This window comes from Balaenoptera borealis (assembly GCF_965194805.1).
Source record: "Balaenoptera borealis genome assembly, chromosome: 5".
In the NCBI taxonomy this organism is placed as follows: domain Eukaryota; kingdom Metazoa; phylum Chordata; class Mammalia; order Artiodactyla; family Balaenopteridae; genus Balaenoptera; species Balaenoptera borealis.
Window position 1 is genome coordinate 110,391,398 of NC_138862.1, and position 27,930 is coordinate 110,419,327.

At 40.9% G+C, this 27,930-nt stretch overlaps 1 long non-coding RNA gene across 1 annotated transcript; it reads right to left on the reverse strand.

Moving 5' to 3' along the window:
• Positions 1 to 201: 201 nt before the first annotated feature.
• On the reverse strand, positions 202 to 27,930 carry LOC309629961. Its single transcript, XR_014245330.1, has 2 exons — positions 9,429 to 27,930; positions 202 to 8,389 (listed from the first exon to the last, which is right to left on the reverse strand). It is a non-coding gene; the product is annotated as an uncharacterized lncRNA (long non-coding RNA).

Below are 27,930 nucleotides of genomic sequence, written 5' to 3' on the forward strand. Positions count from 1 at the left end.
TTGCAAGGGTGGAGATAGAGAATCTTTGGGCCCAAGTGAGGATGTTCATGGTCTGAGAAAGGGAAGGGAGAAAAAAAAACGGTGGGGATAGGAGAAATCTCAGATTAGGAGAGTAATGAACATTCTCAGACTGTTATAAAGCATTTCAAAATACAAAAAAATCAATACTACCTAGCTAATTTTTTCCTCCAGTGAAACATCTTTTTTTTTTTTTTTTTTTTTTTAAATTTATTTTTGGCTGTGTTGGGTCTTCGTTTCTGTGCGAGGGCTTTCTCTAGTTGTGGCAAGCGGGGGCCACTCTTCATCGCGGTGCGTGGGCCTCTCACTATCGCGGCCTCTCTTGTTGCGGAGCACAGGCTCCGGACGCGCAGGCTCAGTAGTTGTGGCTCACGGGCCTAGCTGCTCCGTGGCATGTGGGATCTTCCCAGACCAGGGCTCGAACCCGTGTCCCCTGCATTGGCAGGCAGATTCTCAACCACTGCGCCACCAGGGAAGCTTCCCAGTGAAACATATCTTTAGTCTTCTTAAATCATAAGCAGAACAGGATTACATTAATAGAAAATCACTTCATAAACAATTTTACTAAAATTTTTTCATTCTGTAAAATTGGAAACACCTGTGATTTTAATTGACACAAAACGTAAGTTAAAAGGTAAGCTTAATACTGGAATCATTGTGTAGTACACCGTAAGGTCAGTTGTAAAATTCTCCTTTGTTTTAACCATCTATGCAATGGCTCTCCTCCATCATGATGGGCAATGTAGAGATGATATTGTCAAAGAAAAGCAAATAGGTTTATGAGGAATTCTGGTCTAATCTCCTGGGGCCCAAGGTGGTGGCTTAGAGCCATACCACTGCAGCTGAGATCAGAGAGTCTATTTGGGGTTCTATCTAGGTTCTAGACCATTCTCTAATTGCCCAACTGGAATTAAACAAACTATACAGTGTTAATGAACTGTGTGGCCACATCTGCCTCTGCCAGGCATACTACAGCCCTGATGCATGCTGTTAGGTCACCACATGTTAATTATCTTTCAGGTTTTCTGCACATTCTTTTCTAAACAAGGCAGCCCTGCCAACTTGTCAACAGGGCATTATTCTCTAAAAAACGAAGTTACTTTCTTTTTGCCGGAGAATGCCCACAATGACTTTCTCAGAGATCTGGAAACAGAAGCAAGATTGTACCTTTCACTGCCTCTTTAATTTAAAGGAGAAAACAAAAAATCTCTGTAAGTTAATATGTAGCTTCATTGGTGATTATAGTATTGCAAGCTTCTCTGATTTAAACCAGAGAACAGGAAATGTCACCTTCTCAGCTGGTAGAGAAGAAAAAAACATGCAGGTGGATGGTGTGAAATTTAAGCAGACTTGGGAAAGAACTAATCCATGTTTAGAATTCTCCACTGGAGATGTGTTTTGACAGTTCTCTGGTGGTTTCCTGTTTTGGTTTGCCTACTTCATGTTAATGCATGAGACAGCATGATATAGCTGAAAAATCATGGGTTTTGAGGTCGTGTCCCACTCCTGTCACTTTCAGCTAGGCTAGTCACCTATTTCTGTGAGCTTCAGGTTATAAATCTGATAATTCGGGTAATGATACTTAACTCAATGAATTGCTGTGAGAAGTAAAATGATAATGAATATAGAAGTGCTTTATATTGCTGCCTGCTACTTGCTAGCTGTGTGACTTTGTACAAATTACTTAATCTCTATGCCTAGATTTTGTCATCTATAAAATGGGGATAAACCCCTGAGTTGTGGTGAGGATTACATAAATTAATACATGTAAAGTGCTTAGAATAGTGCCTAGCATACAGTATGCTACTACATAGTTAGCTCTAAATGTTTTCTGTTATTTCTATTTATCAGGTGATATAGATATGTTACTTATTTTTTCAGGTGTACTTCACTTTATACTAATTTAAATACAGCAGAATCTATATTTATAATTCAATTATTACTGAGTATTTTGTGCAGAGCACTAAGATAAGTGCTGTATATGAATATAAATTAGGGGGATAGTTATCTATGTTGCAAAAGGGAATAGCAATGGACTTGAGGACACGGGGAGGGTGAAGGGTAAGCTGGGACGAAGTAAAAGAGTGGCATGGACTTATATATGCTACCAAATGTGAAATAGATAGCTAGTGGGAAGCAGCTTCATAGCACAGGGAGATCAGCTCGGTGCTTTGTGACCACCTTGAGGGATGGGATAGGGAGGGTTGGAGGGAGATGCAAGAGGGAGGAGATATGGGCATATATGTATATGTATAGCTGACTCACTTTATTATAAAGCAGAAACTAATACACAATTGTAAAGCAATTATACTCCAATAAAGATGTTAAAAAAAAAAAGGGAATAGCAAGGCAGTGCTTCAATTCAAGAATTCACTTTGACAGTACCCACTATTGTTTTCAACACAACTTGAAGTACAGAAGACATGTAACACATCCTTCAAGGAGTGTTTTAAATATATTTTTATTATTCTAATATTAATGCATGGTCATTGTAGAAAATTTTAGAAAATACTGATAAGCAATAATAATAATTATTATAATAACAATAGTAATAAAATGAAATCTAAATCACCTATATTGCCACCACCAAGAGATAGATATTTCTCACACTTTTGTTTAAATTATTTTGGTTTGTGTGTGTGTGTGTGTGTGTGTGTGTGTAGCTGTACACAAAATTAGAATCATACTGCTTTTAAAAATTTAATAAATCATAAACATCTTTCCATGTTACTAAATATTCTTCTCTTTTCATTATTATTAAAAGAAAAATTTTTTTTGAAATAGTTTTGGATCTAAAGAAGAATGGTAAAAATAGTGCAGAGCTATTTCTACTTAAATATTTGTCTATTCTTTTTAGCATACTTTGGTGGATCTTGCCTTCAGCAACAATTACTGTGTATTTTCGTGGTGATTTTCTATTTCCCTCATGTCCCCTTCTGTATTTATTTATCGGTATTCTTCTCTGAGGAAGAGCTGTTCCTTCTCTCCCATATATTTATTTAATCATTTATATCCATGTGGACTCGTGAACATTTATTTTATTCTTTTTGTTAAAATCTAATATTGTACTATTGCTTTTTATTTTGTTGTTCAAATTGTTCCAGCTTTGATTATTGGGAGCTCTTTCAGATTGGTTCCTATGCACTTTCTGTACTGCGTACATTCAAACACCACAGATGCTCCAGGATCATCAACTACCCCAGCCCCTGGAATCAAACAGTTCTCCAAAGATCCCTGATCTCTTACATTGGAGGGCGGTATTTAGAAACCAATACCATCAGGAGTTAGGTGTTCACCTTGTTACTGAGGTGTCGCTGCTTCTAACCCCTCTCAGTAGATAGAGCCAGGAATGTGTGTGTGTGTGTGTGTGTAAGTATACATTAACTCATGCATACACACATATCTATATTTCTGTACCAATTTATCTGTATATATTTAAAACTTTTTCAAATTTAACATTTAAAACATGGGTGCATATTGATACCTTTGAATCCAGCTGAGCACCACAGGAGTCATCACAGCCTTCCCTGTTTTCTTATGTGTTAACTTCTTTCTCCAATAGTGAGAGACCTGACTCTGATTATCTACAATATATTTAGCTATTTGTTTAATCCAACTATACAAAATAAGTAGTGTCAGAATTCCTAGCCCATCCCCCTGTGAGAAACAACTGAAGTGCAGTGTTTGTGTACTTTAGCCTTGCATCAAATCAAAACACTGTTTATCTAAAGTTACTTAGGTTGGCTCCTTTTCTCCCCATCCCCCTTCAGTGTGCTTATGTGATCCATTTATAATAAGTTAAATGCATTTGTCACCATCTGCATTCCATCTTTTCTCCCACATCCTGGTAGATTTTTTTTTTTTTTTTTTTTTACCTGTAGTAAAATTCACTTTTTGTGCTGTATGTTTCTATCAGGTTTGGCAAATGCATAGAGTAGTATTATCAACCATCATTCCATACACAACTGCATCAACCCAAAGTTTCTCCTGCTATTCCTGTAGAGACAACTCCCACAGCCCCTGATCCATCAGCTACTCGTTGGTTTTCCTCCTTACGATCTTGCCCTTTCCAGAGCGCCATGTGAATAGAACCCAACAATTCTGGGTCTGGCTTCTTTCACCTTGTAAAATGCAGGTAAGATTCATGCATGCTATTTTGTGAATCAGTAGTTCATTCTATTCTATTGCTGAAAGTATTCTATTATGTACCACAGTTTGTAGAACATCTAGGTTGTTTCCAATTTTAAAGCAGCTATGAATATTTACTTACAGATTTTGGTACGAATGTTTTCTTTTCTTTTCTTTTCTTTTGGATACACACCTGGGAGTGGGATTGCTGGGTCACGTGGTAGGTATATGTTTACCTTTATAAGAAACAGCCAAACTGTTTCACAAAGTGGCTGTGCCATGTTGCATCCTCATCAGCACTTGGTATTGCCAGGTTTTTTACATTTTAAATATTCTAATAGGCATAGTGTGGTACCTTATTGTGGTTTTAATTTATATTTCCCCAATGATTAATGATGGTGAGTGTTTTTCTTATGCTTGTTTTTCATCTGAATATGTTCTTAGGTAAAGTATACGTTCAGCTCTTTTCCTGTTTTAACACATTGGGTTGTTTTCTGATTGTTACGATTTATGAGTTCTTTATATATTCTGGATATAAGTCCTTTGTCAAATATGATTTTAAAATATTTTCTCCCAGTTTGTGACTTATCTTTTCATTCTCTTAATCAAAAGCAGAAGTTTTTACAGAGAAAATTTTTTTATTTTAATACAGTCCAGTTTATTAAGTTTTTTTTCTTTCATGGATCATGACTCTGTTGTTGTATCTCAAAAACTCTTCGCCTAGCTCAGGCTTCCTCAACGGTGGCACTATGAACATTTTGGACTGGATAATTCTTTGCTGTGAGGGTGTGTTCTGTGCATTGTAGGACGTTTAACAGCATCCCTGGCCTCTACCCATTAGATGCCTGTAGAACTCCCTCCTCCCCCACCCCTGCCACCTATTCATGTTGATCAAAAACGTTCTAGACATTGCCAACTGTCCCCTGGCTTATAAAGGTGACTTTGTTCAGAATCACTGGCCTAATCCAAGGCCATGCACATCATTTTCTCCTGTGTTTTCTTTGAGAAGGCTTTCGGTTTTATGCTTTATATTTTAGGTCTATGATTCATTTTTTTTTTTTTTTTAACTTATGCCCACATTTTATTTATTTATTTATTCATTTTTGGCTGTGTTGGGTCTTCGTTTCTGTGTGTGGGCTTTCTCTAGTTGTGGTGAGCGGGGGCCACTCTTCATCGCGGTGCGCGGGCCTCTCACTGTTGCGGCCTCTCTTGTTGCGGAGCAAAAGCTCCAGATGCACAGGCTCAGCAGTTGTGGCTCACGGGCCTAGTTGCTCCACGGCATGTGGGATCCTCCCAGACCAGGGCTCGAACCCGTGTCCCCTGCATTGGCAGGCAGACTCCCAACCACTGTGCCACCAGGGAAGCCTATGATTCATTTTAAGTTAATTTTTGTGTGAGGTATGAGATACAGGCTGAGGAGTTTTTTTTCCCTTTGCATATGGACATTCAGTTGTTCTAGAACCATTTGTTTGAAGAGACTGTCTTCTCTGTTGAATTGTAGTTGCCTTACTGTCAAAACTCAGTTGACTGTATTTATGTGGTTTTTTTTTTTTTTTTAACATCTTTATTGAAGTATAATTGCTTTACAATGGTTTTATGTGGTTTTATTTCTGGTCTCTCTCTTCTGTTCCATTAATCTATGTGTCTATCCTTTCTCCATAACCACTGTATTGATTACTATAGCATTACAGTAACACTGAATTACATAATGTGAGTCCTCCAACTTTGTTATTCTTTTTCAAATTTTTTTGGCAATTCTCGTTTCTTTGCCTTTCCATATAAACTTTAAAGCCACCATGTCAATACCTATGTACAAGCCTGCTGGATTTTTTCATTGGAATTGCATTGACTCTATATAATGAATTGGGGAGATGTAACATCTTAATAATACTAAATCTTCTAATCCAAGAACATGATCTGTTTCTCCATTAGTTTGGGTCTTCTTACTTTTTTTTCCTTTAGTATTTTGTTCTTTGCATCATGCAGGACCCACATAATTTTTTTATATTTACACCTAAGTTGGGTTTTTTGGCGCAATTGTAAATGGTATTGTTATTTTAATTTTGAATTTCAATTGTTCAGTGCTAGTATATAGAAATACCATGGTTTTGTTTACTGACTTTGTATCCTGAGACTTTATTAAACTCATTTAGTTGTTCTAAGAGCCTTTGTGTAGATTATTTGGAAATTTCTACATGGACATTTTGAACTGGATAATTCTTTGTTGTGAGAGACTGTGAATAGAGATGACATGCCTTTTATTTCCATGTTTTGTCTTATTGTAATGGCTAGGAGTCCCCGTATGATGTTAAATAGGTGTAGTGAAAGTGGATATCTTTGCCTTTTTCTCTGTCTTAGAGGTAAAGTATTGAGTCTTTAACTATTTAGTATGATGTTAGGCAAAGGCTTTTTGTAGATGTCTTTTGTTAGGTTTCTGAAATTTCTCTAACTAGTCTGCTGAGAGTTTTAATCATGAATGGGGGTAGAATTTTGTCAAATGCTTTTCTTGCATCTATTTTCTTCTTTAGTCTGTTATTACGGTGCCTTACATTGACTGATTTTCAAATATCGAGCCAGTGTTACATTCCTGTGAGCAATGCTACTTGGCCGTGATGTATTATCTTTTTTATATTCTCTGCATTAAATTTGCTAACATTTTGGTAAGAATTATTTTTCATCTATGTTCATGAGGGTTGTTGCTCTGTAGTTTTCTTCTTTCGCGTTGTTCTTTTTGGCCTTGGTATTAGGGCAATTCTGGTGTCATTTCTGTTTTCTGAAAAAAGTTGTGTTAAATTTATATTATTTCTTTGTTATATGTTTGATAGAATTCAACAGTGAAATCATTCGGGCCTGGAGATTTCTTTTTGGAAGGTTTTTAAAGTACAAATTAAATTTCTTTAATAGATATAGGACTGTCGATTTATCTAGTTTCTTCTTGAGTGAGCTTTAGTAATTTGTGTCTTTCTTGGATTCCATTTCATATAAGTTGTCAAATTTCTGGGCATAGAGTTGTTCATAATATACCCTTACAATCTTGTTAATATTTGTAGGGTCTGTAATGATATCCCCTCCTTTGTTCCTGATGTTGGTAATTTATATCTTTTCTCTTGTTTTCTTGGTCAGTCTGGACAAAGGTTTATCAATTTTGTCAGTCTTTTCAAAGAATCAGCTTTTGGATTCATTAATATTTCTTTATTGTTTTCTGTTTTTAATTTTGTTGATTTCTGTTTTAATTTCTATTATTTTCTTTCCTCAGCTTATGTGTAACTTAAGTGTATTTTGCTCTTCTTTTTCTAGTTTATAAAGGTGGAAGCCTAGATTATTGATTTGAGAGCTTTTTTCTCTTCTAAGCATTTAATTCCTAAATTTCTCTCTAAGCACTACTGCAGCTGCATTCCACATGTTTTGATATGTTGTGTTTTTATTTTCTTTCAGTTAAAACTCTTTTTTAATCCCTTGAGACTTTCTCTTTGGTTCATAGATTATTAGAAGAGGGTTGTTTAATTTCCAATATTTGGGGATTTTTCCAGATATCTTTATATTATTGATTTCTAGTTTAATTCTATTATGGTCTGGGAACATACTTTGAGTGGCTTCTATATTTTAAAGTTTGTTTTATTTCACAGAATATGGTACATATTGGTGAATGTTCCATGTGTAGTTGAAAAGTAAGTGTATTCTGCTGTTGTTGGGTGGAGTGTCCTATATGTCAATTTTGTCTGATTGTTAATCGTGTTGTTCAGGTCTTCTATTTCCATGATAATTATCTGTCTGCTTCTTCTATTAGTTACTGAGAGGTAATTGTATATGTCTCCTTTCAGGTCCATCTCGTTTTGCTTCATGTCTATTGAAGCTGTGCTGTTAGGTGCATTTACAAGTTAATTGGTTACATTTTCTTGGAAAACTAAACCTTTTATCATTATGTAGTATACCTCTCTATCCCTGATAATATCTCTTGTTTTGAAGTTTTCTTTGATAACATAGCTACTCCAGCTTTTTTTTTCTTTTTTTGATTAGTGTTTGCATGGCATATTTTTCTTCATTCGTCCTTTTACTTTTAACCAATCTGTCTTTATAATTAATGTGAGTTCACTTGTTCCCTTTGTCCTTTTTTTCTTTTCCTGCCTTCTCTTGTGTTAATTGAGAATGTTTTATTATTCTGTTTCATTTCCCCTGTTGACTTATTACTCATTCCTCTTTTAAAAATATTTTTAGTGGTCTCTCTAGGGTTTGCAATATACACCTTTTTTTTTTTTTTAACATCTTTATTGAAGTATAATTGCCTTACAATGGTGTGTTAGCTTCTGCTTTATAACAAAGTGAATCAGTTATACACATACAATATGTTCCCATATCTCTTCCCTCTTGCATCTCCCTCCCTCCCACCCTCCCCATCCCACCCCTCTAGGTGGTCACAAAGCACCGAGCTGATCTCCCTGTGCTATGTGGCTGCTTCCCACTAGCTATCTATTTTACATTTGGTAGTGTATATATGTCCATGACACTCTCTTACCCTGTCACATCTCACCCCACCCCCTCCCCATATCCTCAAGTCCATTCTCTAGTAGGTCTGTGTCTTTATTCCCGTCTTGCCACTAGGTTCTTCATGGCCTTTTTTTTTTTTTTTTCCCTTAGATTCCGTATATATGTGTTAGCATACTGTATTTGTTTTTCTCTTTCTGACTTACTTCACTCTGTATGACAGACTCTAACTCCATCCACCTCATTACAAATACCTCCATTTCATTTCTTTTTATGGCTGAGTAATATTCCATTGTATATATGTGCCACATCTTCTTTATCCATTCATCTGTCGATGGACATTTAGGTTGCTTCCATGTCCTGGCTATTGTAAATAGAGCTGCAATGAACATTTTGGTACATGACTCTTTTTGAACTATGATTTTCTCAGGGTATATGCCCAGTAGTGGGATTGCTGGGTCGTATGGTAGTTCTATTTGTAGTTTTTTAAGGAACCTCCATACTGTTCTCCATAGTGGCTGTATCAATTTACATTCCCACCAACAGTGCAAGAGTGTTCCCTTTCCTCCACACCCTCTCCAGCATTTATTGTTTCTAGATTTTTTTGATGATGGCCATTCTGATCGTTGTGAGATGATATCTCATTGTAGTTTTGATTTGCATTTCTCTAATGATTAATGATGTTGAGCATTCTTTCATGTGTCTGTTGGCAATCTGTATATCTTCTTTGGAGAAATGTCTATTTAGGTCTTCTGCCCATTTTTGGATTGGGTTGTTTGTTTTTTTGTTGCAATATACACCTTTAATTAATCTGGCCTGCCTTCAAATATTATACTCTTTTATGTGTTGTATAAGGACCTAGCAGCAATATAGTCTCAATTCCTCCCTTCTATCCTTTGTGCTATTATTTTCATGCCTTTCACATTTACATGTGCTATGAACACAGACTACATTGCCCCTATCATTGTTTCCAACATTGAAAAGTTATCTTTTAGAGCAATCAAAAATAAGAAAAGAAATGAATTTTATTTTGCCTTCATTTATTTATTCCATTTACAAGGTCTTCATTTCTCTGGGTGGATCCAAGCTTCAGTCCAATATCATATTCTTTTTGCATGAAGAACTTTCTTTAACATTTCTTATAGAGTAGGTTTTCTAGTAATAAATTCCCTCAGTTTTTGTAAGTCAGAAAAAGTATTTTTCTTTTTTGAAAGACATTTTTACTGGGTATAGGATTCTGGGTTGACAGGTTTTTGTTTTGTTTTGTTTTTTTCTTTTAGTACTTTAAAGATGTCACTTCACTGTCTTTTGGCTTGCACTGGTTCTGTTGCAACTCTTTTCTTTGTTCCCCTGTATGTAATGTTTCTTTTTCTGTGGCTTCCTTTAAAATTTTTTTCTTTGTCATTGGTTTTCAGCAGTTTGAATCTCATGATATGGCTAGGTGTGTTGTATGTGTGTTGTATCATCCTACTTTTATGCCCTCTGAACTTCTTGGATCTGTGGTTTAGTGTTTAAATTAAGTTTAGATAACTCTTGGTCATTATTTCTTCAGATGTATCTTGTGCCCCCCTCTCTCTCTTCTACTTCTAGGATTCCAATTATGCATATGTTAGAATATTTAATAATGTCCTGTAACTCTTGGGTATTATGCTCTGTTTTTCCTCCCACTCTTTTTTCTCTTTGTGTTTCATTCTTGGTAATTTACATTGACCTACCTTCCAGTTCACTGATTCATGCCCCATCTGTCTGAGTCTATTAATGAAACTGTCTAAGGCATCCTTTTCTCTATTATTGTGTTTTTCATTTCCACCATTTTGATTTGATTTGATTCTTTTTCATAGTTTCTGTCTCTCTGCTTAAATTAACCATCTGATCTTAACATGTTGTCCACCTTTTTCATTAGGGCCATTAACATATTAATTATAGTTATTTAAAATTCCCTGTCAGATAGTTCCAACATCTGTATCATAACTGTATCTGGTTCCGATGTTTGCTTTGTTTCTTTGGAGTGTATTTTTTCTTGCCTTTTCATATGCCTGGTAATTTTCTGTTGAAAGCTGATCATCTTGTGTAGGTTAGTAGAGACTTGAGTAAGTAGTTTTTAAGCCTTAATATGAGGGTGCCCTCCTTCTGTTAGCCTTTAATGTAGTGGCTTGAAGCATTCTAGGTTTGGATTGCTATGCTTATCCTCAATGCATCACAGGCTTCAAATTCTTACAGAGATACCTAGTGATTAGGTTGGAAGTGAATTTACCAGAACAACGTCTGTTTGATTCTGAATTTTAGGTGTTCTCTGCATTGTACCTCAGCAAGAGTTTCTTTGCTTGCTCTTATTTTTCTCCCATCTCTCTCTCAGTGGTATTCTACTGTTATTTGTTATTCAAATAACTTGTTATTGCTAGCTTGCAGTGGGAGAAGTGTGGTGTGGGAATCTATTCTCTGTGTTCTGAATAAGCCTCAGTCTTAGGCCTGCACCATATGGGATATGTATGGCCTTTCAGTTCTCTTACCCTACCCCGGCTGTGTTTGTGGGCCCAGTGTGTAATCCTATCCCTCCCTGATTTTTTCCTTTGTCTCCTTTCACCCATTTGCAATGAGTTTTCTCCAATGCCCTAAGGGCAACAGTGCTTGGTGCACTTTCCTTCTGCAGATTAAGGCTTTTTTTTCCCTATTGGTAGTAGGAAAGATGGATCCAGCAAGTATTTCTTGTCCCTCCCACAAAATGGCTCTACCACTCTCCTAGGTCTTCAACATGATGGACCCAACTTAGGGCTCTTTCTGATCTTTTCTGTGAGCATCTGTAAAGGTTGTGGAGAAAGAGCCTGAAAGAAGTATAGAATCCCATAAATTCTGTGGCCCTCAGGGGTTTCACACTTGTCTGTCAGCCTGTATTCCATCTTCACCAACTTATCAGCTATTTTATTTGAACTCACTTACTGGTGTCTGGTGGCATCTACCCCAAGTGAGTACTTTGCATTCCCTTTCTCTCCGCAGACATTATCCCTTCTTAGGATTTAGATCTGTTGTTTGCTTTGCAACTTCAGCTCTTTGATAAGTTAACATAGAAAAGTTGTGATTTTGAAGATAATCTAATTACTCTCATTGTAAGAGTGATGCTCCTTCTAGCTCTTTACGTCCTTCCCTTTCATTTTAATGACCAAACTGTATTCCATTAAATGAATATGTAATCTACTTTTTAAAACCAATCCCAGTCCCTTATATTGTACTTTTAGGCAATTTTCCATTTTTTGCCATTATAAACAAGGTTGTGTCCCCCTTCTAGGTAAATCTATCTTTGATTATTTACTTTCTAGTCATTTACAACCTAAAGAGAGAACAGACAGGCATATCAGGAACAATTAAGTAATGATGTAAGGTATGATAAAATGAATGCCCAAAATAGCATTCTAGGATGCAATAATAAGGAGTCATAATGGAATTATAATGGTGTCTCACATCTGTGTAGAACTTAACAATATTCTTCACACTTATTAAACATTTTGATCTTAACATTAATGCCCCATTTTCCTTATTAGGAAAATAAGAACTAGAGAACTTCAGAGGGTTAACTCAGGGCCACACAGCTATTAAGTAATGGAGCTGGGACTTGACTCAGTATCTTAGAGAAAGTCTTCATGAAAGAGGAGATGGGCCTGAACTGAACCTTGATAGATGGGTAGCTTAACAATAGGCAAAGACAGGAGAAGACATCTCCTGATGAGAAGGCAATGTTAATGAGGAGACACACCCCTGCAGAATTTATATATATCTGTGCAATCTACAGAAGCACATGTTAAGATTGAAAAAGGCTTGGACTATTGAATTCTGTCACCGATGTGTTTCTTGTTCTCATTTTAGAATAAATGATATCCATATCAGATTATCTAGGTGATTAGCACAATGGATCTGACCTGAAAGTAGGAAGTCTTCAGCTCAGCTGTTCCCTGAGTCTGACTGATTTGGTCCACATGCTCCACCCAACCCAGGAAGGGAGCCAGCCTCTGCGTCACTCAACCAAACAGTGTTCAGTGTTTTGGTGGAAAGGAAGATGCATTCCAGCTGTCTCCAACAATGAAGAAAATCAGAAGATGGTTTTCTCCCCCTTCTTCTGTGAAATAAACCTGACCTTCTGGTAGGAGAGTCTTAAATCGGAAATGGTTTAACCGAATCACAACAGGAAACAGCTCTGGTTACAGCCCAGCTTGCTTAGGTCCTAATGGGTGAAAAGAGCATCCCATCCCTACTTCCTGAAACTCTGGGTATAGCAGGTAGTTGTCCTAAGGGGCCTTGACAAAGGGTGTCGGACTTTGCCTTTGGGATTTCTGCTGTCAGAACTGCCTAAAGAAGAATGAATATTTGCCACAGGAAGAAGCAATAATCCAATAATTGGGAACCTTGTCTCTAAATGTAGTTAATTTCTATTTAATTAGCCAGTAACTACATTTAAAATAAAGAACAGTTGGTAATCAAAAACAGGAGGATAAAGGATGAGCAATTGTGCAACAGGATAGAATTACTAGGCCAAAACAAAGTTGGGGGAAAGTGAGAGACACCATGCTTCAGAGAAAACATGGTTGGGAGCGGAGGGATTGTCCACAAGCAGCTGTGGGCCTCATAAAGATTTATATCAGCTTTTCCTTGTGTTTTTTAGCCATCAATAAACTGATTTTAATCACCAAGTGGGCTTTTATTATAAAACATTTGTTCCTTTATTAAATAAAAGTTAAAAGCACATATAAATGGCAATTTAAAAACTGTCAAGTGGAATAAGCGTTTCACACATCCTGGTACATCCTTGGTGACAGAGGTACAGCTTGGACCGGTTTCCAGAAAACTCTGGAAACTCAGCTCTCAGGGCACTTGCTGACCCCCTGGCTGCTGGTGGTATAGGTTTGCAGGCAAAGGGGCCGCTCCCTTCGGGGAAGAATGTGGAATCCACAGAGCTGGGGCGAGGTGCCTCTCTCTGCCAACCCATCCCCTGCGTTTGTAATCCCTGCCTTTCTGCACCACCCAAGATGTACTGCTGTGTTTTGTAAAGACTCATTCCTTCCCTGTGCTATTCCTCACTGGGGGTGGGGGAGAGAGAGAGAGAGAGAGAGAGAGAAAGAGAGAGAGAGAGGTAGGGAATGAAGAAGGGAAGGGCAAGGGACAGTGAGAAGAGATGAGAATAGCTTGAATCTTGGTCCCCAGGCTGTGAGCAAGCTTCAAATTGAGTTTTTCTTTTCAGCAGACATTTTCTAATTAAACTTTAAACCCAAACCCTTGTTCCACCTTTCTCCAAAATGCAAGATGTCTCCCTCCTAGTTAGCATGAAATGATTTCTTCTTTTTCCTTCATTAGAAACCGAAATTGATCTTCTTTAAAGATAAAAATTTCATTTGGAACCAGTGCATTTTCATCAGAGGAACTAAAAAGCCCCGTGAGAATCAGCTCAGAAGAAGGAAGGTGCGTGAGTGTCACGATAAGTAGCACTTCTCATCAGACCTGCTGTCCAGGGATGTTAAAGTGCTTCTTAAAATGGGGACTAATAAGGCCACTCAGCTTTTACTGTTTTCTAAGAGCCTTAGCTAAATTAATCATGGCACAGAATAACCCTTACTGTAAGGTAAAATAATGATTCCCGGTATTTTGAAAGCAATCGCTGATCCACAAAGAGGGAGGTAACATCTCCTCGAACCAAGATTAAAACTCCACTCCCTTCCTGTCATCAAAGGCCAGCTTGTTTGTATCCGAGCGGGGCCTTGGGAGAGCCAGGCGCTGGCTCGGAGCAGCTGCAGCCACAGGAATGGGAGGCCATGCACCACTGAGGCTGTGGAAGTGCAGACTCCAGGTGGAGGCTGTTGGGGTTTTGTTTACTAATTACATATTCTCCCTGTAAGTGGTCAGGCATCAGCCGGGCTTCCTGCTCAGGGACTCAACCCAGTCCAGGCCTATCCAGGCGGAGCTGGCTGCCCCCGCCGGCCCGGGCCACCCACAAACTGGCACTCTATGCACATGGAGGCCAGCTCCCCTCCTGCATTAGCTACGGCGGGATTCCTGGTCACATCTGCACAGCCAGAGTGAAAGCCTGTAATTTCCATAGAATCCAGTTCTTTTGAGTCAGAGCTGCAGATAAGTGTTTGTTTTATTTTTCTTTTCAAGGTGATTACACATCCTTTGGTTCTGGGGAAGCCTGGGCTATCACGAAGGGAAGAGGCTGGGTGAATTATTTAAAAAGTATGCAGCGAAGGCCTGCGAATCGCTGCGGAGGAGAGATGGAGTGCCTCCCTCATCTGGGGGGCCTCTCTGAGGGAAAGCAGAGGGGACCCCAGGAGGCTTGTTGGAAGACAGTTTAATTCGGAAAATAAAGCAGCACTTCACCTCCCATGTGCTGGGTGGGGAATTGTAAAACAGGACACAGTCAAAATAGGCATTAAGGCCAAACCGAAGTCAGCCCAAAGCCAGGCGTGCATTCCCAGGAACCTGCTGGGCTGTGTTATTTGCATACATCAGTCTCCAGTCTCCATTGTCTCCCACAGGAAGAACTTGTTCCATTCCATTAAAGATGCCTGAATATTTTATTGACTAAAAACAAGGCCTGAGCCGGATGGTAAACAAGTTTGGAGTGCTGTTTTTGAGTTGTGTTTATGTTTTATACATGGGACAGTTTTAAATATTTTTTTTAAATTCAAAACATTCCAGAAATTCTGCAGCTTGAGGGGACAACCACTACAAAAGTTTCAGAGCAACATTTGGACACTTTCAAGATTACTTCAGGGACTTTAACGGTGAGAAGGGAGAAGGGAAAACTTTCATTAACGAAAACATTTTAGCAGCTGTATACAGAGATCAAAACCAAGGGCAGGCATTCCAAATTCACACTGTGAAGCGCCTACAAAAAGATTCTTCTGTCAGCTTTACACGGTATGGAGAGTTCATCTTTTCATCTCATCAAATAAAAATATGCCCCAATTCCCGAGTAGGTATTCAGTTCATACAAGGGAGCGGGGGAGGCGTTCTCATTCCGCAAACGCTCTGCACACTCATCCAGTCAAAGATCCCCGTGGTCTCGGCTAGTGAGGGAAAGCGGTGCCCTCTGCCTGGCTGCAGGTTCGCAGGGATCAGCTTTCGCAGACGCAGGCAGGAGAACAAAGGGCAGGCTTCATCTACCCGCGCCCCACAGGCCCCTGTGCAGGGGGAGCGCCATTCCAATGCCCATCACATGGCCTCTGTGGCATAAAAGCCTTTTAATAATTCTGATTTTGAATATCAAACTGAAATGAAAAGTGCGTTTAGGAAGGATGGGCTGTATCCACGCTGAAGAGCGTATTCTATGCAAACAGGTCGAGCAGGCGCTGTGGTTCTCAACTCGGCTGCACGTTGCACCACCTGCTCTCAAATGTACTGATGCTGCCTCCCTGCCACCCTCCCCCACTCCTAGAGTACGATTTAACTGACCTCAGGTGTGGCCTGGGCAGCAGGATTTTTTAAAGCTCTCCAGGTGCTTCTAAGGAGCAAGCGTGAGAACAGCTACGGAGTGATTCAGGACAGCCCTTAAGGCCTCTCCATAATCTAGCCCCAGCCAAACTTTTTGACCTTTTCTTTCTCCACCCCTGCCTCAGCCTGTACATGAGACACAGAGAGAGACCTTCTGACTGTGCCCGAATGTACTTTGTCCATTCATATTTCCATGCTTTTATGCACCCATGTTTTCTCACTCTGGGCACCAAAGAAAGCCCAGCTATATGTCCTTCTCTGTGCAACCTTCCCTACCTGTCACCTCACCTTCACCAGTGAGTCACTCCTTGTCCCTTGTCCCTCGATCACAGTACATAGCTTTATTAGAGCATTTCTCACATTATATTAACAACATCTGCTTGTAGATCTGCCTGCTTTCCCTCCCCAGCGGAATGTGGACTGTGATTTCAACAATTAGCACGGGACTTGGCAGGGTAGAGGTTTCTATTTCTATGAATGTTTATTGAATGAATGAATGAATGAGTGAATGAATGAAGGCCAATCTTGATATTGTTGATGTTTGATCACATTGAACCCAATTCTCTAACCATGGTCACCTAGGAGACTAAGTAATTTGGAAGTGGGCAATCTATATTTTTGCGAATCAAAGTGGGGTTCTTTGACCAGTGGTTGGCTACATTATCTGAGCACTTGTTACAAACATAGAATTTGCATTTTAATAAGATCCCGGGGTAATTCATATGCACAGCACAGTTTGAGCTATATTTTTAAACAAGCTCCCAGGTGATTTCTACGTAGCCAGTCTGCCAGCCAGCATTGGGACCCACTGTTCTAGACTTCCATGTACTGAATGTAGTGAACCCTGTGTGATGGCCTACTGGTTGCCTCTATTCTCCCTTTTCCCTTCCTAACAAAGCCCCGATGATTTCGTTCAGTTATCAGCCCTTCACCTGTCAAGCCTGTGCCTCAGGGAAGCTTGACCCCACCCGAGAAGTGGACCTGATTGGTCAAAGGCACAGCCCATCCTTCTGGCCAGGGATGGGTTCAGGAATGGACATGAGACCAGATTCAGGTCAATGAAATATGAGGGTAAGCAGGCTGGGGCAATCTAGAAAAAGTTTTCAGTTTCCTAAGAGAAAGCCATAAATGGGAAAAAAATCTCTCTTCTTCAGAGAGATTTGTTGTTTATGCTTGTTCTTTATGTTTATTTCCCATTTCTTCACATAGAATATTAAAAAGATGTGAACCTAAAGGTCAAGATTTAATACAATGAGTAATGTTAATGGCTTTGTCAAGGACATTCTTCAATGAAACCGGTAGGGCTTTTTTTGGCACTTTGAGTGTGTGGCAGTGAATGCAATAACTGCTAGTACAGTTTGGTACCACTGCCTGGACTTGAGCTAAAACGCCAGTGGTTTTCTCCACCATGGCTTGTGTATCATCAGTGTAAATGTCAACACAGTGAAAAAGATAAATGGCACCTTACTGGGTGGGCCAAAATGTTTGTTCAGTTTTTTTCTGTAAGATGGCTCTAGTACCACATAGTTGTCTTTAACTTCATTTGAAACAATTTCATTAGATTGTATGCGACAGCTGTCATATCAATGTGCATTTAAAAAAAGACCTATCTAAATTGGTGAATTTTTGTGTTTTAATTTTAATATTGAAAATGGAAGAAAAAAAACATCATTTTTGGCATATTATGTTTATTATTTCAAGAAAGGTAAAAACGCAACTGAAATGCATAAAAAGGTTTGTGCAGTGTATGGAGAAGGTGCCGTGACTGATCGAACGTGTCAAAAGTGGTTTGCGAAGTTTCGTGCTGGAGATTTCTCGCTGAACGATGCTCCACCGTCGGGTAGACCAGTTGAAGTTGATAGTGACCAAATAGAGACATTAATTGAGAACAATCAACGTTATACCACATGGGAGATAGCCGACATACTCAAAATATCCAAATCAAGTGTTGAAAATCATTTGCACCAGCTTGGTTATGTGAATTGCTTTGATGTTTGGGTTCAACATAAGTGAAGAAAACCTTCTTGACCATATTTCCACATGCGATTCTCTACCGAAACATAATGAAACATTCCATTTTTAAAACAAATTGTAACAGGAGATGAAAAGTGGATACTGTACAATAATGTGGAACGGAAGAGATCGTGGGGCAAGTGAAATGAACCACCACCAACCACAACAAAGGCCAGTCTTCATCCAAAGAAGGTGATGTTGTGTATATGGTGGGATTGGAAGGGAGTCCTCTATTATGAGCTCCTTCCAGAAAACCAAATGATTAATTCTAACAAGTACTGCTAGCAATTAGACCAAGTGAAAGTGGCACTCGACGAAAAGTGTCCAGAATTAGTCAACAGAAAACTCATAATCTTCCATCAGGATAACTCAAGACCATGTTTCTTTGATGACCAGGTAAAAACTGTTACAGCTTGGCTGGGAAGTTCTGATTCATCTGCCATATTCACCAGACATTGCAACTTTGGATTTCCATTGACTTTGGTCTTTACAAAATTCTCTTAATGGAAAAAATTTCGATTCCCTGGAAGACTGTAAAAGGCATCTGGAGCAGTTCTTTGCTCAAAAGGATAAAAAGTTTTGGGAAGATGGAATTATGAATTTGCCTGAAAAATGGCAGGAGGTAGTGGAACAAAGGGTGAATATGTTGTTCAATAAAGTTCTTGGTGAAAATGAAAAGTGTGTCTTTTATTTTTACTTAAAAAACTGAAGGCACTTTTTGGCCCACCCAATATTATCCTGAAACTAGTTTTGACTTTGTGGGCCACCTGAAATGGTTTTGGACTCCCCAGGGGTCCGCAGACCACACTTGGAGAACTGCTACAGTGGATGATAATTTGGTAAATGAAACCTCTTAGGAAAAGTTCTGGATATAAAGTGATTATTGCAAGGGCCTGGAAGAAACTCAGTTCTGTGTTACATCACAGTCTGGCCCCTGCATCTGGGTCAACTTCACTATTGACCCAGTGGCTGCATCACATGGGGCCATTAACAGAGGAGTCTTAGGAGTGTCCAGGTGCTGAGGTGTTTGTGAGGCCTTGGCTGGAGGGCACAGGAAATTGGCTTACCCAGTTCATGTGCTGCCAGTTATAGACACACTCACAACACTGCAAATCCACAACTAACTTCTTTGTCTCCCTACTCAGCCCACTAGGCAATTTAACTGGTACTCTGCTTAGAAATCCACTATTTAACGTGATCTGATTTCTGTTTATAATTCTTAAAATAATCCTATTCGTGAAGTTGTCTAAGCCTTTCTCATGGGATAAAAGTTCTTTCATGCTAAATAACTATGAAATAATGGAGGTTTTGTGTAATTCTGAGGGGCATCAAGACCCTCTCTCTCAAGCAGCCTCTTTCTCCAGTAGCTTGCCAGAAGCAGGCATCTTGGCAACACAAAGCACCAACTCCGAGGGCATCACACTCTGAGCCAGACCCTGTTTCCAGGAAAGAAAACCCATCTTCTTGAGCCAGAACTAATGCTCTAAGAGCTGGGATTTTCCTTTCCCTTGCTAGAGAGGGAAGAATGACAATGGTTTGCTTGAATCCCTGCAGTGGGAAAAGCCACCCAGAAATTTCAGCCTGCTAGACATCTCCATGCCAGATATGCTGTCCCTTGACTCATGAATACACTGAGGAATTTGCCCTGGCACCATCTGAAGGGTTAAAAAAGGATCCTGTTCCTTATAAGCAGCGATGCTTAGGGCTGACTCAAACTGGGGAAAAGGCCAGTCATGCTACTGGCCTGCTATATGTACTGAATGGATTTCTTAAAGTGCAGAAACAAAACAGACAACCCAAAAGATTGACCTGAATTTGTTCGGCAGAATGGTAGTTTCTGCCTTGCTGCTGCACTGCTGTAAAAAAAAAATCGTGATCTGAATATGGCAGAGAAGGAAGCTCCCAGATCATCAGAGGAATGGCTCTGAGTTTTAGCAAGTTTTTCCTAATATTTGACCTAAAATATTCTTTCTTTAAGGGTTTCCCAGGCCTTTTTTTTTTTTTTTTCCTTAAACACAAAAGACAGCTGCATCATACATTCCTACCCTCACTTCTGTGCTAGGAACACAGAGCTGTAGTGATCTCCTGGGCTCTGGGTCTCTAAATCTTCCCAGGGAATCCATCTAACCTCCATGCATCAAAGCCAGCCCAAGTCTTGGAAGGCAAGGAGGAGGAAGCAGGGGCTATAAACATACTTGGGGCAATAATTCCCCAGATCTGGATCAAGTTAGTTTTATCTGTGCGACATGCCTGGCCTCTGAATGCTTTTGAGTTTGGGAACAAATAGTATTCTGGGTGATCTGCCTTCACCTCCTCATCTCCCACTGCCCCTTTCACAGTGAGCTTTTTAAAAAAATATTTATTTATCTTTTTTTTAAAAATTGAAGTATAGTTGTTTTTCAATGTTGTGTTAGTTTCATGTGTACGGCAAAGTGATTCAGTTTTATATATATTCTTTTTCAGATTATTTTCTCATGGGTTATTACAGAGTATTGAGTATAGTTCCCTGTGCTGTACAGTAGGTTTTTGTTGGTTATTGATTTTATATTTAGTAGTGTGTACACAGTGGGCTTTTGCTTAGTACTTTAGCTCTTATTATTTTGTTGGCAGAATGCTTTCTTCCCTCACTCTCAAACCCCCAAGCACAGTCCTGGTACATTATTTCTGTGTTGCACTAGAAGGAGAAATGAACCAATAAGCTGGGGGAATTTGTATTCTAGTTCTGCCCTAAATGATCATAGATACTGGAAAACTCACATCCCTGTCCTGGGCATCACCTGTAAACTGGGGATTGGGAGAAGGTGAAATTTCTAGTGGCTCATAAACCTGGAGACCAGAAATACATTTTTTTGCAAAGCCTCCTTTTCCAGCACCTCCTTCTATTGGTCATTTTAAGAGAGCAAAGTCCTCCCCTGTGCTAAGAAAAGCTTGTGGGACTACTGGACTTGATGGGTTGCAGATGCTTTTCAATCCTAACATTTGTTTTCTCTCTCTCTCTCTCTCTGTGTCTCTCCTAGTGCTGAATATTCCCCCTCACCCCGCACTAGCTTGCACTTAATTTGCCATAGTGTCTGTGCCTTCCAAGTGGTCCACGTGGCTTCAGGCCACTCCTTATTTCGCCAGGCTGTGGTCTTGATCTTCCACAGCCTAAATTAAGAGATGAGCGATTTGGTGATTTTTACAGTATCTTTTTTTATATAAAAGAGTGAAATGGAGGCTCACAGAAGTCAAGATTGGGTCAGAACATTCCCAGGTTGGGTCAAAGGACAGCAACTAGGCAAATAAGTGAGGCAAAGCCCCACATTCCTCAGGTGCCACAACGTGGTAGCCACACAAAAAGTTTCTGGAAAGAAAACATTCTTACCAGTTTCCAGGGGAGCACGTGGCCTAAGAGAGCTGCCTGGAGCTGCTCACCCCACTCTACCCCCTCCCCCCATCCCCAGCAAAGGCACCTAGGCCTTAGCTTCCTACAGCTATGACCAAGAATGACCAGCTCACACCTACACTGCTGGCCTGAATATTTGAGAACTTGGAGCAGTCGGGGTGCACAAACTTTTACTCTCTGGAGGTGTTGTGTTGGTGCCCATGGGACCAAGGCCAAAAATGCAGTTTCCTAAATCTCCTGATCCTGTTATAGGGTACACACTACAGATTAAAGAAAAAGAAAAGTAAAAAAAAATAAACAAAAACAAACAGAGAGAAGGAGAGAGAAGGAGAGAAAGCCAGTTGGCTATGCATCTGTAGAAAAAGAGGGAAAATCTGAGTGGCTTTAGGAGAAACAAAGACAATCAAATAGGAAAAGAATGCAGGAACACACAGACAAGATGTTAATGATACACATGAAAAAACAATATAAAAGAAGATCCATTCATATAGAAGGTAAGCAACGAGAAGGGGAGCACCTTGAAATGATTATTCCCTTTCATGTTTACTCCAGGAGGCTAGAAAGGCCTCTCATTTAAAACAGAAGCATTAGAAATATGATTTGCCAGTAAGATCAATGCTGATACAATATATTTTAAATTGGGACAAAAATCTGACCACATCTACTTACATATTTCCTTAGGCGTCTATAAAAAACAAGACACTTCCAGTTAATATCCTTATCAATCTGAACCTACTGTAAGAGAATTTAAATTGATAACATTGGTCAAGGGGTTGACATCAAGAACTAAAGGAAAATATCTCAGCCAGTCAGAAAGTCAACAGTGGCACAACTGCTTAAATATTTGGGACAGCATGATGACTTAAAATCTTAGGTCAATCAATTGTTATATAACCTTGGAGAAATTTTCCTAAATTTCCATGCCTCAGTGTTCTCATAAATAAAATGGGACCATACTGTGTTGTGTCTCTGTTGTGAGAAAATGAACGATGAATAATGCCACCATAATTCTAATGAAAATGTAAACTTGAATGCAGTGAGTGAAACCTTCTCATCTTTTAAGAATCAATAGAATATTGTTTTTAGAAAAAAAAAAAAGTCTTTCGAAAGTTAGCCAAACCACAAGGAAAAAACAGTTGAAAGAGAAAAATGGCTGACCCAGCTTTCAGCTCTATATCCTCTTTTTAATAAAGAGACAAGACAATTATGCTTTATATGTTTTACTAAGAATTCATTTGGGATGGTTTCCCTATATATTCTAAATAAATTTCAGAACCCAGTGAGTTTAAAGAAACCACATTTCCTTTACAGGGTATGTTGCTTATAGAAATCATTCCTATTACCTGTCACAGGAACGTTTGGCCTATTTAAATGCTGCAGGTGTGTGAGAACAGATGGTATTGAGAACAGGGACATATTCAGGCTGAGAAAAGACTGCCAAAAGCCGGCTGGAGATGAATACTTTAAGAGCGATGGTGTTTTTTCCTTTCTCTTACTCAAGTGTGCATGGGGAGCAGGTACTCTGTTGGAGCCAAGTCCTGGAGACTCAATTTGGTTTTTTTTTTTTCTTTTCTTTAGAGAGAGAAGTGCAACATAGTTCAAAATACAAGCTAGCTCAGAAAACCACCTTGAAATCCACGAAGCAAGCCTCCCTGTGAATGGTGGGTATAGAGTAAGTTGTCCCTTTATGCTGGGCTTAAAACAGAAAGGAAGAAGGAAGAGGGAGAGAGAGAAATGGAAAGAAAGGCAGAGGAGTGTTTTCTCCTGGGTGGGGTGGGGGCAGGGTTCACGTGTCTGGGACACAGGGGTGGTTTGGGTAGAGAAGAGGCAGGTTGATGCTGGTGCCAGTCCTGAGCCATCACTCCCAGCTTCCTGGCCTCTGCAGGTGTCTGTGTACATGAACCGATGTGCAGGTCACCAAGAATAGCCATAGCTGGGTTCGTCCTGGTAACGAGTGCAGGCCACCCCAGTGCTGGAGCAACGTCCACTCCCAAGAAGCACAGTGAACTGACCAGCTCCATCCTGCCCAGCCTCCAGCTCTGCCCCTAGACATGCCCTTCAGGGTTTGCTTCCAGGGAAATTTAGCCACCACTGGTCACTAAGCCACCCTATGCCCCATAAATGGCATATTGAGCCCAGAGGTTTCTGTCACTTAGGCTGGAACTTCTACTATGCATCTCTGAGTCAGCAGATTCTAGCAAAGAGCTTAACCCTCTGGCCTGGGCCAGCATACTGGGAGCCCTTCTGCCTGGCCCTTCATGGGGCAGGGCAGCCCCTGCCCACTGTGAGGACACCAGGACAGCTGCTGCCTCATGCTGGGGTCTCTGTCCAGCCTCTGGGCATCCAGACCAGTCTCTGTCTACAGCCCTTCTGCCAGCAGCTCACCTGAGACCATCCAGTGGCTCACCAAGATCCCTGCACATCCACTCTTCCTGCTCAAGACCACTTAAACCAAACCAAATCAGGAAGGGGGAGGGTGAAGTGAGGGTGTTCCTGGCGCTCTGGAACTGGCATTTAGAGTCCCACCTGAAAAAAAGTGCTAAATGCTTCACACTCTGAGGATGGATTCAGGGGTCAATACATTCTGAATAAATGTATAAATTAAGCAGTATGCTTTTAGCATGTTTAAGCAGAGGAGTCCCTCAAAAATCCCGCCACAAGAATATTTTTTAATATATTTCATTGCTCCAGGTGACCCTCCACCCCTAAGCCCCCCAAAACATACTGTTTCCGCTGGCCTGGCTTGTGAGAATTGAATGTGCCTACTACCCCAGGGCCAGCCCTTCATAGTTTAGTCATATTGTGTGCATTTATGTATGACATAAAATATTATCTCTACCCTGGGAAAAAAAAAAGAATTAGTAGCAACCAAAAGCCACACTACAACCCTCTCCCCTCCCCCTCGCCCTTTCTAAGAGGCTACATATTAGGCTTCCATAGTCAACGTCCACCCTACCACCTTCCTGCTTCTTTTCACATGGAAAAGAGCAGGAGGCGTCTAAGTCGACAGCGGTGGGCACGGTTCACAGTAGGGAGTGATTCCCTCCCTGTGCCCCAGTCCACCCCTGCCCCAGGCAAGAGAAATGGGAGGGGGGCCACTGCTGAAAGAGGGGAGAGAGCATCTCCCTCCCCAAGTGGACATCAGCTTGGGCTGTGGACTTGCAGATCTCCCCCTTTGCCTGCCTGCGTGAGAGATGGTGGCAGGGGGTCAGTACCCAGAGAAATTGCTGGTCTCGAGCTTTCTCGCCAGGGTCCATTCCAGAGGGCTGCCCTCTGGTAAAGGAACCCAGCAGCAAGAGGTTGTGTGGTCGGCCACCCAGGGCAGAGCTGAGAGGTGGCAGAGGAGGCCTCACCGACCGGTCGGGATCTCCCAGATCAGGGAACAATGTGGTCCCTTCTTCCCGACCCCTTTCCACTCCAACAGGCTGGAGGATCTTAAAACTAACAGAGAAGTAGGCTGGCATAGGATTCTGAATTAGATTATGAGAAGGGGATTTTTAATGGGCTGAAAGTGACAAGAGGGTAATGGAATCTGCCCAAGATGTGCTAAGGGAAAAGCTTTTTGTTTCTCTTTTGTTAGTTTGTTTTGTTTGGTTCAGAGCAAATCAAATTTGAAGGTAGTCATTGGAAAAATTAAAACCACTTCATGTTTAGACCCAACAGAGTTGGGACTGCTCAGTGAACGGTTATGCAATCATAAGCAGTGAGGGGCCCATGGAAGTGTGGCCTAGATAAGCTTCCAGATCCTTTCCCACCCTGAGATGCCAAATTTGATGGTAGCAGGGTATTCATTTGAAAGCGGGCCACACCCATCCCTGGGATTCAGTTGTGTGTTGGCATGTCTGGAGGAACGGAGGGATTAGTCAGTCCTGGGCTCCTGTCTGAGTCCTGAGGGGAAGGTGGGAGGAAATTCTGAAAGCAAATCCCAAAGGAACCACTTCCATTAAAATTGGGTTAAGACATTGGAGTTAAAGCATTTCTCTAAAGTCACATTGATCTTAGTGCAGACTCTCTGCTCAAGATGAAAAGTTTTTTGTTTGACAACCACTGCATCTAAAGCTGTACTGTCCGATACAGAAGCCACTCATCGTATGTGACTATTTTAATATAATCAAAAATCCGACTCATATCATACTAGTCACATTTCAAGGGATCAGTGATCACGTGTGCTTAGTGGTTACTGTATTGGATGGTGAAGATATAGAACATTTTCGTCTTCACAGAAAATTCTATCTGGCTACTCAGCTTCAAAGAAGAAGTTATTTGTTCCAATGACTGAAGAGAAAATGGCCAAGCTGGACCTCTGAGATATCATATGGTGTGTACAAAATTACACATTCCAAACTTCATGGGCAAGTCAAAGGTTAAAGTGACATAGAGACAGGACAAGAAGCAGCGTCATTCCTGCAGGGGACACAGTGAGCCCTGAGCTCACACACGTCCAGGAGGCCTGAGTTCTTCTATGGGGAATTGGGGGCTGCCATAGAGGAGGCCTCAGGGCCAGTCACTTGGCAGAGACACTGACCCCTGGGAAAGTGATGGTGCTGCCTGGCAGAGGTGATGGTGGCGCCTGGCACTTGAGGAAGGCGAGGGCCCACGGTGGGAGGGGCTCCACTATGATAATCACTTCCCTTCTGGCAACTCTCAGAAACAGAGTGAGACTTTGAGGGATAAGAGCCTGGGACGTATGTGTTACAGTATCCTGTTTTTCTCATCAGGATCAGGGCGTGAGAAATAGCAGAAGAGGTCTGGTAGTTACCTAATGCTGTGTTACTCCAAATTACTCCAAAACGTAGTGACTTAACACAACAATAATTATTTATTATCTCTCAGTTTCCCACAGTGGGTCAGGAATTTGGGATCAAGCTGGTAGGGTAGTTGTAGCTCAGGATCTCTTATGAGGTTGCAGTCAAGACGTCAGCTGGGCTTAAGTGGGGCAGGAGGGTCCACTCCCAAGGTGGCTCACGCACATGCCTGGCTAATTGGTGCTGGTTCTTTGCAGGAGGCCTAAGTGCTCTTAGTGTGGGCTTCTTCACGTGAGCTTCCTGAGTGTTCTCCCAACACTGTGGCTGGTTTTCCCCCAGAATGAGAGACTCAAATTGCCAAGGCAGAAGCTGCAATGCATTTTTCTGACCTAGCCTTGGAAGTCATACACCATTGCTTCTGCTGCATCCTCTAGTCACACAGACCAGCCCTAATTCAGACTACTCAAGGATGTGACTGCTAGGAAGTGAAGGTCACTGGGGGCCATCTTGGAGGCTGGCTACCATGACGTCACACAGAGCCAAGAGCTGCCTATTATCAGGATGCATGATCAGAACTCCCTCAGTTGCAAGTGATCAAAATCCAACTCAAATTGTCCCAAGGGGGGGAAAATGATAAAAGAGAATGTGCCTACTAGCACATATAACTGAAAAGTCTTGCTACAGTTGAATACAGGTGCTTAAGTGATGTCCCCAAGGTCTGTCTCTTTCTCAGATAAGATTTCCTCTTGTGGTAGCAAGATGACCACCCATCGCTCCAGGCTTACATCTCCAATTTAAAAGAAAGAAACTGCCTCTTTCCAGTTAGCACTAACAAAAAGGCCAGTGGGGCTTCCATTGGCTAAAATATTTATCTCAGAACTAATCACTGGATCCCTTTCAGATATGGTGCTCTGGTTGGCCAAACCCAAGTCACATACCCATCCCTGGACTGAAGTGCTGTTACCAAAAGACGGCTGAATGGTGCTGAGCTGGCAAAATCAATCACAGTTCACTACAAAAGCACACCTGTATCTGTCTGGTTTCGTAACAGACGATTACACTCACCCCTCTATGATGAAGACTGACAATGCCAAACTGCCAACCCAGAAACACATCATTGTTTTCCATTACCCCTTCTTACAGAGCCAGAGGTAGACATTCCTCTGTGAGATTTGTTTTGCACAGTCAAGACTAGAGATTTCTCCTGGGTCGACAAGCATCTGATATCTCTAAATCTGGATGGTCCTTGGAGGAGCCATGGCTTTGGTTTCTATTAATCACAATACATCACTTCTGCGTGCTCTGGTGTGTCTCTTTGCCAGGAGGTGGAAAAAGAGTAACTTCTTAACAAGACCTTAAAGATGTGATTAAAACTACTTTATAGGGACATCCCTGGTTGCGCAGTGGTTAGGAATCTGCCTGCCAATGCAGGGGACATGGGTTCGATCCCTGGTCTGGGAAGATCCCACATGCCGCAGAGCAACTAAGCCCATGCACCACAACTACTGAGTGCGTTCTAGAGCCCTCAAGCCACAACTACTGAAGCCCGCACACTCCAGGGCCCGAGTGTCGCAACTACTGAGCCCACATGCTGCAACTACTGAAGCCCACATGCCTGGAGCCCATGCTCCGCAACAAAAGGAGCCACTGCAATGAGAAGCCCGCGCACCGCAAAGAAGAGTC